The 15418-nt window shown below is 36.4% G+C and overlaps 1 long non-coding RNA gene across 1 annotated transcript; it reads left to right on the forward strand.

The window, feature by feature from the left end:
- The first annotated feature begins 5492 nt into the window (after positions 1-5492).
- LOC108957093 lies at positions 5493-7871 on the forward strand. The gene is made up of 3 exons (XR_005546842.1): positions 5493-5841; positions 6136-6202; positions 7746-7871. It is a non-coding gene; the product is annotated as an uncharacterized LOC108957093 (long non-coding RNA).
- Positions 7872-15418: the final 7547 nt, after the last annotated feature.

Genomic DNA, 15418 nt, shown 5'->3' on the forward strand with positions numbered 1-15418 from the left:
CATTGACTTTGACAATGAGATAGGCCTAAATCACGAGGCAATTTGCATATTAGGGGGCGAGTAATTATCCAATTATGTAAATATTGTAAATCATTGGTTGAAGACTTGATTTATTGATTAAAAAAAAAATTCTTTGATCGACGATTATTTTATAGGGTTTCGGTGGATGTACGGTCTCCCTCCATCTAATGGTTTACAAGTTTTTCGAATAAATTTTTCAATTTCTAACATGGTATTATAATCTAGATAATGCATCTTTCATGCTTATTTCGTGTGTACATGCATCTCTTTAAGTCGAAACGCCATATTTCATGATCTTAATAAGCATGTAATTTCTCCCCACCAAATTGCTTAAAGTTCGTTGGCACCCATTTTCACCACGTTTTAAGACGAGTTCATTTATGAGATAGGGAGTCCAGTCTAAACCATTTAACCTTTTAATACGTGCATGATTTTAGCACCTATATTTTCAACATCCCATTCTAAGATGCAAGAAACATAAATGCTGGTGCTTATATTCAACTGGTTTCAATCTTGATTTAGCCTTTGACTTAGCAATTGAGCGCTTGACAAGAGTGACATTTAATCTATGTATCATACAAAAATTGCGATTTTAAATTAAAAAATATATAAATCAAAGGAAAACAAAATTGCACCACGGAGTAGGTTAAGTAGAGTTATTGAATGAAATGGAATTGAATTGTTGCAAGTTGGGGCTTATTAGGCTTTGATTAAAGCCTGAAGTTATGTTGCATGTGTACAAGTCCTCTGGATGATCGTAGGAGCTTTGGCATCTCGCTAAACTATGAAAATTTACTCTTCCAAAGGTTAGATTTGTGTTTATTCAAACTATTTTAGTTGTCTCCATATGCCAATAATATAGATGAAGCCGAACCTAGGCACACACCACCAATTGGCAATGCTGTAGTTATTGAAGAACAAATTTCTCGCATGACCTCATCACTAATGATAATATTGGCCATAAATTATTTTATTTGACAAATCCATTCTTTTGGAATGTGTGTGCTTAACCTTGCTGGTGCTTTGTTGATCCTTCGTGTTTTCTGAATTTGGCTTTGTTTTGTAGTAATCTGGTCCTTACTCTGTTTTGATTTGCTTACCATAAAATTTTATGCATTTTTCGTATATCCTTTTGAGTCACGGACATAATTGTTTTTTCGACCAAACAAAGTCAATAAGAGGAGGTGGAGCAATATCAATGGAGAGTGGGAAAGGATGAAGGGAGCAGTTTGACGAAAGGTGGCGTTCGTCCCCTTGGAAATAGGAGCAATTATAAAAAATTACGAGCAAGAAATACGGGAAGTGAAGAGATTGTGGCACGAGTGGAGGCACTCGCCAGAAAGCTTCATCATCAAAATTCTCCCACTCCACCGAGGGTTTATCTTTTGCATTTCGAAAAAAAAAATGACAGGAATGATATTTGAATTTTAATCTAATATATAGTACGATCCATGAATTATCGATAAATGTTTAATCTAATTCATAAATTATATAAAAAAATTTAATATTATGTTTTCATTAATTCAAGTTAATGAAATTCGTTGATGTGTTTTCCAAATTCCAATCCATTAAATTTGAATGGTGGACTAAATCAAAAGGTACAGGTGGATTATTTACGTAAGATGTTTATTTTGAATAAGGATATAATAATCTATGTCATCAAATAATAATGAACATATTACCTAATTTTTATCTTCCTTGTCTAATGTAGATGGATAAAAAGATGGACATGTTGATTTATCATTTTTAAAGATCTAACTTGGTATATAATAGTCCACATCAAACAAAGTAACTATATTGAATATTTATCAATAGTTCATAGATCGCATTAAATATATTAAAGTTTAGAGATCACGTCGCATACTGAATCAAACTTCATGACCAATTTGTGTCATTCTTCTTTGGCATTTCTTTGTGCTTTTCCTTTGCCCTTCCTGCACATCTCGTTTCATTTTTATTTCCTCCTATGTCATTTCAATTTCGTGTACTTCAACCCTGTACATTTACCACCAACCGCATTCAGATTTCTTATAATTCATAACTCGATCCAAGCCTCGCACATTTTTTGTGCTCGAGCGTGGATCCGCAGAGCAATCTTACCTGCTCGTTCACGAAATCTGAAGTCGAACCGTTGGGGGCTTGTTACATGTTCTTCGCCGTCATCTCTTTCGACAGCGCGCGCAAATCGATTTTCACTCCCTGCAATGAACGATAATCTCACTCGAACTCTTTCCGCTTGAATAATCGAGTTAGGTTTGTTGGATAATTCTAGTGGTCGAAAGGCGGACGATAGAGCATTGAGCATCGAATCATTAGCTAAGTCCTTGAGAAAAAAATACAGAATGATATCTAGAAACGGGACAAGCCATACGTACGCTCTCCCAAAAATGTGCAAAGGATATGTAAAGATTAAAATGGTAGTAAAAGCCAATCAAATTCAAGTCATAGAAGAATTTATGCTGAATTTGTTCATTTTTGCGCTCTTTCTTTTGTTCTCTTTTTTACTTTACCCGGACATAAAGTCATGGATGTGACCATAGACCACATGTTTGTGACACGATTATTATGTCACGACAAATTGTTAATTAAAACTAAACTCTACCATGTCTTTTTTTTTTTTTTAAATTTTTATATATATTTTTTATAACCGAGGACTCTGCCTTGACCTACCACACCCAGTGGTGCCATCGAGCCTGACTTCTATACCTCGGGGAGACTAGCATAGGAACCTAATACCATGACTCCCCATTTACAACTCTTTAACAACTACGAATTTTGAATCTTCGACCTCGATGATGAAGGAGAGACCCTAATCCAGCGCAGGTGCCCACGGTTGGGTGATAATTTACGAGCACAAATGTAAAGAATTAGTCATCGAGACCCATCTAATGTTTTATAAGTTCCGTGAATCGATTATGTCAAGACCATCTAATTATGCACATCCTGATAGAAAGCAATTTGTATGCGAGTAGCGATTTTTCTCCTATGTTTGAGTCGGAAACCTCTCGGCTTTCCAATCATATCATGACACTCTCAATAATTTTTCTTTATTTTTTGGGACAAACTCTCTTTCTCTCTCGTCTTCATCACCGGCTACAACATGACAAACGAAGCAGAGCTGCTGACATCAAAAATTGATTTGGCAAAGGACACCTGGGGACCGTTTTGGAGCCAGATTCGGAGTACCGACACCATGTTTTTTCGTAGATGACAACGCATGCGAATGTGCCAGTGATTTCGCCGAGAGAAATCCGGACGCAACCCCACGATCTCCCTGATTTGAAATTGACACAATCCACGCGTCTTAATCAATTCTTAGTGAGGATCGATCATAATCATATCACAACTTTTTGTAATAACAAAATAACGATATGATTAGTGAAAATTAAGCGATCGCTGGTAAGTTGTATCTTACAAAATCCTTGCCTTTAACCACGTTCTTTTCCTTACGAAGACGGGACAAGGAAAAAGAGGTTGAAGTGTTTATGCACATCTCTTATATATTTTCTTTCGCAAAGCTTGCATCAATGGAAAATTCATTCATTAAAAAATTGTTATGTTTGCATTTCTGGTTATTCGTGAAATGTTCAATATTTCCCCCATTTTCGGCAGCCACATTGGAAGATTAAACATTTTACATGAACATAAAAAATGGCTCGGATTCTTATTCTCGAATTTTATTGTAATAAAATAGGTGATGTGCTTAATTTTAGAATTTTAGTGGAAATAAAATCTTTTCAAAAGCCGAATTATGTTTCTCTAAATAGATAGGGAAAAACATCCAAATTCAGACTCATTTTGTTTTGCGAAAATTAAATGGTTTGGAAAATATATTTTGAAAATAATTGATCATATTACTTACAAGAATGAATTCATGGAAAATTTGATCATTTATGTAATTATATAGATATGAATTGTTGTTGATAATAAAAGAAAATTCCTATTAATTTAATTATTTCAAACTATACGATTGACCAATTTTAAGAAAATATTTTTAAACAATTTAATTTTAACAAAAGAAAAAAATTCAACCAAAAAACAAGGATAAGCTCAAACTGCATAATCTTCGGGGATAAAATAATTCAAAACTAAGGTTGGACCCGTTTTCTTGATCGGATGGTCCACGGGGAAGGTGGGGCCTGAATTCCTGTTCAAAATAATCACTTTGGATCACGTTTGTCGTAGGAATGTGCAAATGAAACGAAAACTACTTTGACCGGTCTAGAACCGATGGTTCCCATGGGGCCTATTCGGTTCCCAATTCCAATTTAGTAGAATCGATGAGTACTGTCCAGTTTCCGATTCTAGGCATAGAACCACCTACCTACCCACTCATCCAAATTGAACCAATACATATCTATTTTTTTTTAAATAAAGAAAGTTAATCTCAATTATTTAATTATTTTATAGTTTTTCAATCAAATATCTATGTACATATATGTACATTTGTAGTTGTTGGACATTATTGACTAATTTTATCTTTTGGGTATGTAATAGGATTAACCCCCCCCTTTTTTTTTTTTATTCCAATAATTCATTTACTTGATTTCTCAACTAAAACAAAATAAGCAAACGTAGAGGAATGAGAGATCCAATTGGAAATGTCCATAAGAGCCAACGGTTCGTTTTAAAAACATAATTAAGTCTCTCCTCGGCCATTTCCATGATTAAATTAGCTTGATGTTGAAAAAAGATGAATCAAGTTATTAATGTTTTAACTTTTATGGAAGTTAGGACTTCTAACGCGGAGTCTAATTCTCCAAAGTTTTCGAGGTCAAGAAACTTTAAGAAGATCACACCACAACTTTCAAAGAAATTAAATTTTTAGTTCATGAATATTATCTATTCGTTTTGCCTTATAGTTTTCAATCCTCAATCAGAATCGATAGCTTGCAATTTCACCCAAATATAAGGCCAAACAAGCTTTGTAGAGATTGGAGATCGGTTCATTGACCCACTCGAGAGCTAGACCGGATCAATGGTTCCGTTCCTAAGTGGATCCTTGGATTAACAGATAGATTTTGATTCCAATTTTTTTGAATTGGTTTATAGTTGGCAGTTCCTAATTTTAAGGTGGAAACTACTCACTTGAACTATGCTCACTCCTAGTTCATGGCTAAGTATTTATTGTATCCAAATGAAGTTACGCATTGGACGGCTCGTACTCATTCTGTACTCTCGCCCCTCGCATGAGCAATCAAATTACCTCCGTTGGATTTCGCAATTTTCCATTTTGTTTCTTTTTCCTTTTCTTGGTGATTTGCTCCGTTAGATTTGGAAAATCACGTAACTCCTGTATCTGGATGCGTCCTGATTTCTCTGGACCGATAGGTAGGGGTGTCAAAAGACCCGACCCGACCCGACCCGGCCGAACACGACCCGAACACAAAACATGTATTAACGTGTTTCGTGTTCGGGTCGTGTTCGGGTAAGAAATATAAAACAAGCAAACAGAATGTGTTTCGGGTTGGGTCAGGGTTCGAACATTGTTCGACCCGAAACAAGTTTTCTAAAGTCCAAACACGCCAAAACACAAAAACACAAACGCTTTAGGCTTTAGCCCCAAAAACACGAACAGTCGAACACAACCTCGTCGGCTCCGCCTTCTTCTCCGACGAGTGCGCCTTCTCGTGGAGTCCATTGCCGCCCTCCGATCGACGCGCCTCCGCCTTGCCGTCGCCGTCGCCACCCCTCGCCTCCGCCTCGCCGACGCCGGAACCCTTGCCGCCTCGTGCGGCCAACCATCGTCGACAGCTCGGGGACAGGGTTTGCTCGGCGATCATGGCGCTCGCTTCTCGCCTCGTTTCCAAGTCCCGGCAGGTGAGGAGCCCCCCCTCCAGATCCACGCGCCTTCCCCCCTCTTGCTGCTCATCAAATGCTGTCCCGAATTTCTACTCGATGGCGCTCAACATTGGCCGTGGAGATCGGGAATTTTGCGTTTCGCAAAGTCACCGCTTTCCGCTCGGGCGATTGTTGATGATTGTCTGTTGCTCTTCGTTGCGGGGCGATTTGATCCGGCTATTGTGTTTCTGTGCGCTTGAATTTTTAGATTCTTGTATTAAGGAAATTGCTTGTCTAATGCATTTAGTTGTCTATGAAATTCTTTGGGTTCAGGTTAAAAGTTAAGTTGAAGCAGCTAGTTGAGCAGTATTTGCTTTCTGAACAACATCATGAACATGAGGTAAAGTTCTTTAAAATTGATTGATGGGTCTTTCTTGTTCGAGCTTATCTTGTTAAAATGAATGGTTGGTTGGAGTGTGAATGGGGAATTCTGTGGATAGGCTTCGGCGAAAAGGTTCGGGGGTGACGGGGAGAGGGAAGATTGTGCTTCTGGAATACTTGTAGTTTCGGGATGGTTTTAGAGTCGATCATATGACCATTTCTGTGCTTTTGACTGCCTGTACTGACACTAGTAGTTTAATTAGAGGAAAATAAATTCTCATGCCATTAGAATTGGTTTTAGAGTCGATGTGGAGGCCTTGTTTGAGAAGATGGCCACGAGGGATGTTATCACTTGGACAGAGATGATCAGAGCATATGCAGAGTTTGGGTTGATTGATCTGGCTATGGAGATTTTTCATATAATGCCGAGAGAAGAATTGTGTTTCACACAATGCCCTTTTGGCAGGACTTTGTGAAAATGGCAAAGCTTTGGAAGTGCTAGATTTATTTATTAGTATGGTGGAGGAGGGATTGGAGTTGGATCTGACTACACCTTAACTAACTACTTGTTGCTAAGGCCTGTGGGTTGCTCGGGAAGGGAAACTTAGTGAGCAGTTGCAAGGGTTTATTATCAAGTTTGGTCTCCCCGGCCAATGCTTGTGTGGAAGCAGCTTTGCTTGATATGTGCACTCATTGTGGGAGGATGGCGGCTGCTGGAAAAATGTTCAAACGATGGCCTTTTGAGTGGCATAGGTCTATTATTTGTACTTCTATGATATGTGGGTATGCATGTAATGGGCTGCCGGATGAGGCAATATCACTCTTTTGCCGTTGTAAAGTAGAAGGGAGCACAGTTCTTGATGAAATTGCATCAATTTCAATACTTGGTGTTTGTGGAACTTTAGGGTCTGATAGGATGGGTGAGCAAATTCACTGCCATGTTCTTAAATTTGGATTATTTTCAGATTTAGAGGTAGCAAATGCATTGATCGGTATGTACTCAAAGTGTTGGAATATGGATGCTGCTAAAAAAGTCTTTAACATTATGCCTGCACATGATATAGTTTCATGGAATGGCTTGATTTCGGGGTTCATTATTCACGGGCGGGAGATGATGCCCTCCTTTGTATGCAGTCAAACTTACACAATGCGGGGATAAAACCTGACAAGATCAGCATCCTTTTAGTTATATCAGCTTACAAATATACAAGTGCTCACTTAGCTTTTCAATTCACTGCTTCATGTTTTATGTATCAGATTTTGGCAATAACTATTTAAAGCCAACGAATGCAATTCAAAACATGCGGTATATGCTGCTAAGCTAGTTCGTGGATTTGGGTTTCCTTGTGATGTATTAGATTTGTTAAACTGTTCAAATAATTTGCTTCTTTTAGACAGATTATGTGACCATAAGAAACTTTTTGAGGTGATGATAAGAGAGACCTGTTATCTATTGTGAACTGAAGATTTCTGCATACACTAAAGATGATTGTACTAAAGAGTATGATTTTGCCTTTAGTTTCTCATATCATCATCTCTTTTTCTTTTTCCTTTTTCTGCAGGGAAGTCTCGGGGACATCAAGTCAAACCTTGTGAGGCCAATCAAATGGTAAACTGGCATAGTCCTACTATGAAGCTCATCTTTTAGAAGAACAAGATGTGATCCAAGATATCATTCTGTCTGTGTTCGGGTCGGGTCTCACCAAAAAAAAAAAGACCCGGAAACCCGACCCGACCCGATTTTCCTATGCAAGTTTAATGTGTTTCGGGTCGGGTCGGGTCGGGTCGGGTCACAGTATGTGACCCGTATGTTTCGGGTCGGGTTGGGTAACATCGAGACCCGACCCGACCCGACCCGTTTACACCCCTACCGATAGGAGTGAAACGGGCCCCACGATCGCTAGTGACAGGTGTACGGTCCTAGATGCACTTCAGTTCGCATGGTCTAGTTCTTTGTTTTTTTTTTGGTTGGTGTTCGCATGGTCTAGTTGAATTTGCATCATTTTGGGCCTGGATCCTTCCATTGTGCGATTCCTATGCATCGACTCAACGTGGGATTTTAATCGATAATAACCCTTACATTTAAATAATTATATTACATACTAGTATATCTCACATTCACATCATAATATTTCCACTCAAAGTAATCTTATGGTCACGCCCAACATCGTAAATATACATTAAATATGACCATTTACTCAAATGTTCACTTTAGCACGTTACATATGTAAAATTCAATGAATGTATGAAACATAGACCTTGACACTCGTGACATCCATAAAAGTCATTCGATATTCCTAAACAAAGACCTTCGGTCTGCTCTCAAAGCATAGAGGCCGATCACTAGCCAACAAGCCCATGTGAAACCATAAAACCCAAGAAGATACACTGACGCCCACCATAGATTTGCGTGACAAACCTTCCTAATTAATTAGCCAAAAGCATGTCGGCCATGCGAGAGTGACAGGGGGCTTCATCGTACACGCCAAGTAACAATTTCGGCATTTGTTTTAACAGCCATATAACGTGATGGTCTGCGTGGGACGCACAGTTTAGGCCCTACAAAGCACAGAATGCACCAGCAATCAAACTTTTTTGTGCTGTGATTTCACGGATCTATGTGTACCTTTTTCTTTTTTTAAATAGAAACTTTAAGTGATTTTCACAATTTCTTTAAGTGTTTTTCACAATTTCTACTCTGTTTATTTTATAAAAAATAAATAATCTAAAATTTTTAAATGATTGGACAATAAATATTAAGTTGATCATTTTTTTTGTAGGGTTCATGTGTTATGAGAGTATGCGTGAGTCTTTTCTTATTGGCTACCAAGCGCGAGGACCCCCTGAAAGAAGCTGAGGAAATAATACATGGAAACCCGGGTTTAGATTAGTAAAGTACTCTTTAGATACGTTTATAATTTTGTTTTCATTTGTGAAGGAGAAAATAATTCGACTTGTTTCTAAGTTCAATTAAACATTTTTTAGTTTAAACCAATGTCGGGTTATGCCTAATTAAGATAAATGCAAACAAATGGCCTATGATTGTTGCTACTAATTGACCCAATGTGGCAGATTACCAGTTCAATTTATAGCGTCTTCCTTAGGAGTGTATTCAGGAAAATCAAGAGAAAATTACGAAAAAAAAAAGTTCATAAGCCTATTGCACTTACACTAATCCAACCCTATACCAATCAATTTAGTTAATTTAATACTAAAAATCTTTCAATTGTGGCAATTTAATCCTAAACATTTTGCATGTTTGTTAATTTAGTCCTTTCAGCTAATTATATGTAGCAATCTAGTAAATATCAACCATGCCGAGTGACATGGATGATACTGACATAAGCAATTTGTATAATTGTTTTTTTTTTTCCTTTTTTTCCCTCTACTGGTCATCGTCAGGCCTTAGTGATGGTCAATGGAGGTTGCTAGCCTTAGGTGATGGTCACCCTCATAGGCCTCAAGCAACACAGCCCTTGCTAGCAAGGGTTCCCCTTCAACGGCCTTGGGGAAGGGTTGCCATCATCAGTCCTTGTCGAGGTGATCCTCACCCAAGGATAGCTAGGGGGACCTTCAACCAAGTGAGGGTTGCCCTTCATTGAGGCTGACGGAGGGAAAAAAGGGGGGAAAAGGAAAGGAAAGGAAAAGGAAAAGAAAAGAAATATTCAGAAAATTAAAAAAAAAAAAAACATTGTTGATATTAGGATATTCGGTATTGACTACATTGCCATGTCATCAATTTCTATTTAAAGTAGTTGAAATGACTAAATGGATAAATTTTCGGAAAGATTCATGATTAAATTGACACAATTGAAAAATTTATTACTAAATTAGCAATTAATTAATTGTTTAGGTCTAAATTGGTAAAATTAAAAGATTTAGGATTGAATTGGCACAAATGAAATAGGTTTAGGACATTTTTGCAAATTTCCCTCAAAAATCAAAGTATAAGAGATAAAACTATGAGGTACTTCGAGCGTGATCTTGTTCCCTCTTAGGCTAGTGTAGGCTTGAATAAAATGGAATCGATATTTACATGATAAGAAACAACATATGTCTCAGTGTGCAATATAGACAAGTAACTAGGAATTTTGTTAAGATATTATAGTAACGACTAATGTTTTTGCAATTGTTACTTCTTTTGGTTGGAAAATCTAAAATTCTTCATCTGCACTAATTTGGGGACCCGTAGAAGAACAGAAATTGGACTCCTTCAACATCCCTTAGTACACAACCTCATTAAAAGAACTACGATGGGAGGTTCAAAAGCAATGGTCATTCTCAATTGATTGCTTGGAAGTGTGCGAAGTGAATTGGAGTATATTTGACACCGATTAACTTTGATATTGTCTTGAGTGATGGGGGATACAATTCGGCTAGGTCCATGAGAGTTGTGGCCAAGCTCTTGCTTGTTGATCACTTTGGTGAAGAGATCATTGATGAGGTCTTCAAGAGGTACGATGCTCTACTTGCTGATCGCATGTCCAAGGAAAATAATGCATTCATCAATGTCATCATTTCGCTAAAGAAAAAATCACCTAGATGAACAGTAAAGAACTTATTAATGAGTACTTTATAGATATATGTACTTTATAGTGAAGTTGAAATATGAATGTCACAAGTGCATTCATAATTGCTTAAAGAAGGTGTGCCTGTATTACATGTATTACTTCTTATGTCTTATCTTGAGTAAAGAACCAGAGACTTGCAAGTTGAAGGGCTTGACACTCGAGATCTAGTTTTAAGGTTTTTTCTTTCATATGTCCACCATGATGCATTGGTTTGATTGAATATATTAAAATATCTCACATCGCTTGACACTGTGATTTGTTTGCTTCTTATATATACATGATCACTTTCTACCTATTAGCTTAAGTTTTCTAGACTTTATAACATAGTATCAAAGCCAAGTTTAGCCTCCTTTGCGTGTGCATCCAACCCATTATTCAAATTCCACATACCAATCCTAATTCGATTTACAAAAGAGAAGGGTTATTGAAAATGTCGCACATGACTTGACAATGGGTTTATATGCTCTTTATATAAATACTAGGATGCATCAGGTGCACACCACTCATCTTGTGTCATTTTTTTTTTTTTACCTGCAAATATCCCTCTCGATGTTGGTCCTCAACATTGTCTGTCTCCCCCAATAGTGGCATCAGTGGCCACATCAGCTTGCTCTATTGTCATGTAGCTTGCACAATAACCATGTTAGCCTCTTGTTGCAACGGCAACCTCTTGCGCAACTACAGGCTCATGTAGCTTGCACAACACGTACTGTTGCCTCGCCCATAGATAGCCTCCCATTGAGATGGAAATCTCCTACAATGATGATAAACTCCCATCGACATGATAGCCTTTTGTTGCGTAGTTTGTACAATAGCCATGACAACACACAATAGCCATGTAAATATTAGCACCTAAATTTTGCTTATTTATTTAGGGCTTAATCGCATAGAAAATTAGGGATTAATTTCTAACTCATAAAAAAACTAATTTTCATTAAAAATGCATCACATATAGACATTAGAAACATTTGCACTGCTAGTATTAATTAAAAAATATTAATAATATTTTTATTATTATTCATATGTTTTTAGAAAAGGAAAAGCGAAGTGGGGTCGGGCTAGGGCTAGGCCTACCCGGCCCCCTTTTCTTTTTCTTCCTTTATTCTTCACCGCCAATGGACTAAAAACTTCTTGGGCCAAATTGGTTAATTCATAATAGACCTTAAGGGAAAATTGTTCAAAAAGTTTTAAACATATTGCACTTTTACCAGTTTGGTTCTAAACCTTTTAATTTTATTAATTTAATCCTAAATATTTTTACTTATTCTCAATTGAGTCAATCTAATCAATTTTGAACGTGGACAGTTGGCACTGACGTGGCCCATTTTAAATAATATTTTGATTTTTGTTTTATTTTTACTTTTTTGGCTTTTTTTATGAGTTTTTGGATCTAGGGTTGGATCTAGTGCTAGGAACCCTTGCCAACCCTAGATCCAAAAACTCAAAAAAATATAAAAAAATTCAAAATATTATTTAAAAAGTGCCACGTTAGTTCCGGCTATTCACATTAATAATTTCCGGCTAAAATTTGTCGGATGGACTCAATTGGCAAAAAATAAAAAGATTTAAGACTTAATTGTCAAAATTGAAAGGTTTATGATTAAATCAACAAAGATTCAATAGGTTTAGGAATTTTGGACAATTTTCCTAGACCTTAAGGTTGGTCTGAATTTGGGTCCAACCTAAAATGATAAGATTCGGGTCAGCTTAGTCGTGCTAGGTCTTTTAACTCGGTTAGATTTTTTTTTTTGGGTAAGGTAAGAAGTATATTGACTTTCAACCAAACACGGCTATACAGCAAAAGAAGCTCGGCTCCAACAAAACTTGCACTCTAGATGAGACACAAGTCATCACGAGTGGAAGGGTGCCGAGAAACGAAGGGAAGACCAAAACAGTGGTCACCCTTGAAACAACTTTGCAACGAAGGGACAAACATAAAAATAAAATTAATAATAATAAATCATAAAATTTGTTAAATATAAGTAATAAATAAAAATCAAATAAAAATCATAAAAATCCAAAAAAATTTAAAATATTCAAAAAAAATTAAAATTCCTTGGAAAAAGCTCAAAATATTTTTGTTTGGGCAATTTTCTCTTAAATTGTGCAAAAAAATATCAATAAAAATCATACTAAAAAATTAAACAAGTTCTTAGGGCTTTATCATAGGGTTTTGTTTGTTTTCAAAAACAAATGCTCTTGATTGCGCACATTCAATAAGACAATCATGGCCTCCCTTTAGCTTAGTTGTAAATGGCATGCTCCTTATTTGGTAACATTAGATTCTTGCTCTCTCAAGCAACCTAACATTTCCTTGGTTATTGATTATTATTTTAATGATTGCGCACTCGTATAATCACATTACACAATAATTGATAGGTTTAAAATCAATCTAAACTATCTGACAAAACTCTTTTCGAAATGAATAAGATTATGTATCGAAAGGACATGGATTGTTTAATTAGTATAATCAAGTTCCTAATCCTAAATTCTTTATTTGTGTAGGAAGTAAAGTACACTCTCATACTTCACTTTATTTCTAACCGACTCCTATAAGCTAGTGTCAACTCCTTATTAGAAAATTCTTACAACATCAATTTGAATACCCTAACGTCACGTGAGGTATAAGCTTAGAAGAGCCCATGCCTAATTGAAGGCCATAGGCCCGCTTTTTAGAGAATACCCCTAAACCTATTTTCCTCCTTATTGAGGGGTAGGTCACAGTACATGTACATTTGGTAACATTTATGTTCCAGGGAATAATTTCTTTTTAGAAATATTTTATTTTTATTTTTATTCCCTAGAATAGTTTTTTAATAGAAGAATGTGTTTGGCAATTATATAAAATTATGTTCCCAAAATAGAAAAAAAGAACATGAATGCGTTTGATACGACCCACAAATTTTTTTGTGGCGTATAATTTCTTTTAATTTTTTAATAATTTTTTAGATTTTTCTTTTTTTTTTTCTTTTTTTCCTCTCATCTTCTTCCTCCTCTATCTAGCAGTGGGTGGTGAAGGTGGACGACAACCAATAGCAGCGACCAATTAGAAGAGGAAGAAGAAGAAAAAGAAAAAGAAGAAAATGACTGATTCAATAAATTGTTCGAGGAACAAAAAACAACTTTTTTCTACTTTTATTTGTGTTTTAAATATATTCCTTGGCCAAATTAGCTGACATTATCAAACGGATTTCTACTTCTTTTTTTTTTTTTATATATTTTGTTAAACAAAAGAATAGAAATTTAGAAAAATAAAAACGTTCAAAACAGAGCCTAAGTAGCCATGTCAACATTAGTTGGTTCTCTCTACAGCACATCGAACCACTTTATCAATCGACCTATGCTCTTTTTTTTTTTTTGGATCGTTTATCTAAACTCAAGTTGAGTTCTCGAACCTCGGAAACATTTAGTATCTTTTCCTTGATCTTTCATACCTCTTGAGATGTTGCATCTAATAGAAGACTCTTCATATTTTCTATTATGCTCCTCAATTGATATGGTATCTTTTTTTTTTTTTTTTTGGTCGGTCCTACTTTACTCCTACTCTAATATTCACTTTCAAAATTTTTGCCTTACCTCCTTACAGGGCGTGGGAGTCGAAACCCATACCTAAAACTAAATTGTCTTCCTCTTCCGAGAAGGTGGGGATTTGAACTCTCCACCACTCCAATCATTGGGGCAAACTCCAATTGTTGGATATGGTATCTTATATAGTCATCAAATAAGACATATAATAGCTGCTTATTATGATACATTTAAATGTACATAAATATATACAATTTTCTCTTCTGCATTATTCTTATCTTGGTATCAAGCTACGTGATCCTGAGGTGCACCAAAGTGCACACCTAGACCTCACCTCTCATCTCGTGTCTAAGTATGTTCTTTTGACAAGCTCATCAAGTTCAATGTACTTGACCTAAATCATCATAAATTTGCAAAGTGAAAACCAATAATTAATAGCTTGTCTAAACAAGAAAAAGAAAATTCAACATAAAAAAACAAAATGCAAACAACTCCCTAATTCTTTGCTTTCTTTGTTTTCACACCAGATGAAGTCATGGCTTATGGTGAAATCTCAAGTCTAATAATGTAGACATATAAAGTTTTGTCTATGAAAATTGATGAATAATTAATATGACATGCTTGGAGTAGTTTGGCGGAAAGGTGGAGCGGCTCTAGAATGCAGCAAATTTCGTATTTAAATTATAGCATTCCTGTCCAAAACAACTTTGGTGACCACGTCTGACGCTGATTACCTACATATTATTTAATAACCCTAGCCTTGGTTATGAGTCTCGTAAGGTAGGCCGATCGCTAGACAAAAAATCCCACGTCAAACCTCATGCAGAAAACGGACTGACGCACCGCCATCCTGTCCTATTCGATCGTCAGCCGACCCATCCCACGTTAAACATGTAAAGAAGAAGAAGCTGGCTTTGTGCGACTTCCCCTTCTGTTCCTCCCTGATTGCTATATATCGTCAGCCAGTTGATATTTGTTCTGTCATGGGCCGACGTGAGATTTGGACGGTAAGTAATGATTTGACATTATTTTTAAAATCCGCAAATCAAATTAGTCTAGGTGCGAGTCTTTTTTTATTGACTAATCACATTAGTCTTCTCGAGACACTCTAGAGTCTTCCAATTCGTGAAATTTTTTAA

The sequence above is a fragment of the Eucalyptus grandis genome, chromosome 1 (assembly GCF_016545825.1).
Source record: "Eucalyptus grandis isolate ANBG69807.140 chromosome 1, ASM1654582v1, whole genome shotgun sequence".
In the NCBI taxonomy this organism is placed as follows: Eukaryota; Viridiplantae; Streptophyta; class Magnoliopsida; order Myrtales; family Myrtaceae; genus Eucalyptus; species Eucalyptus grandis.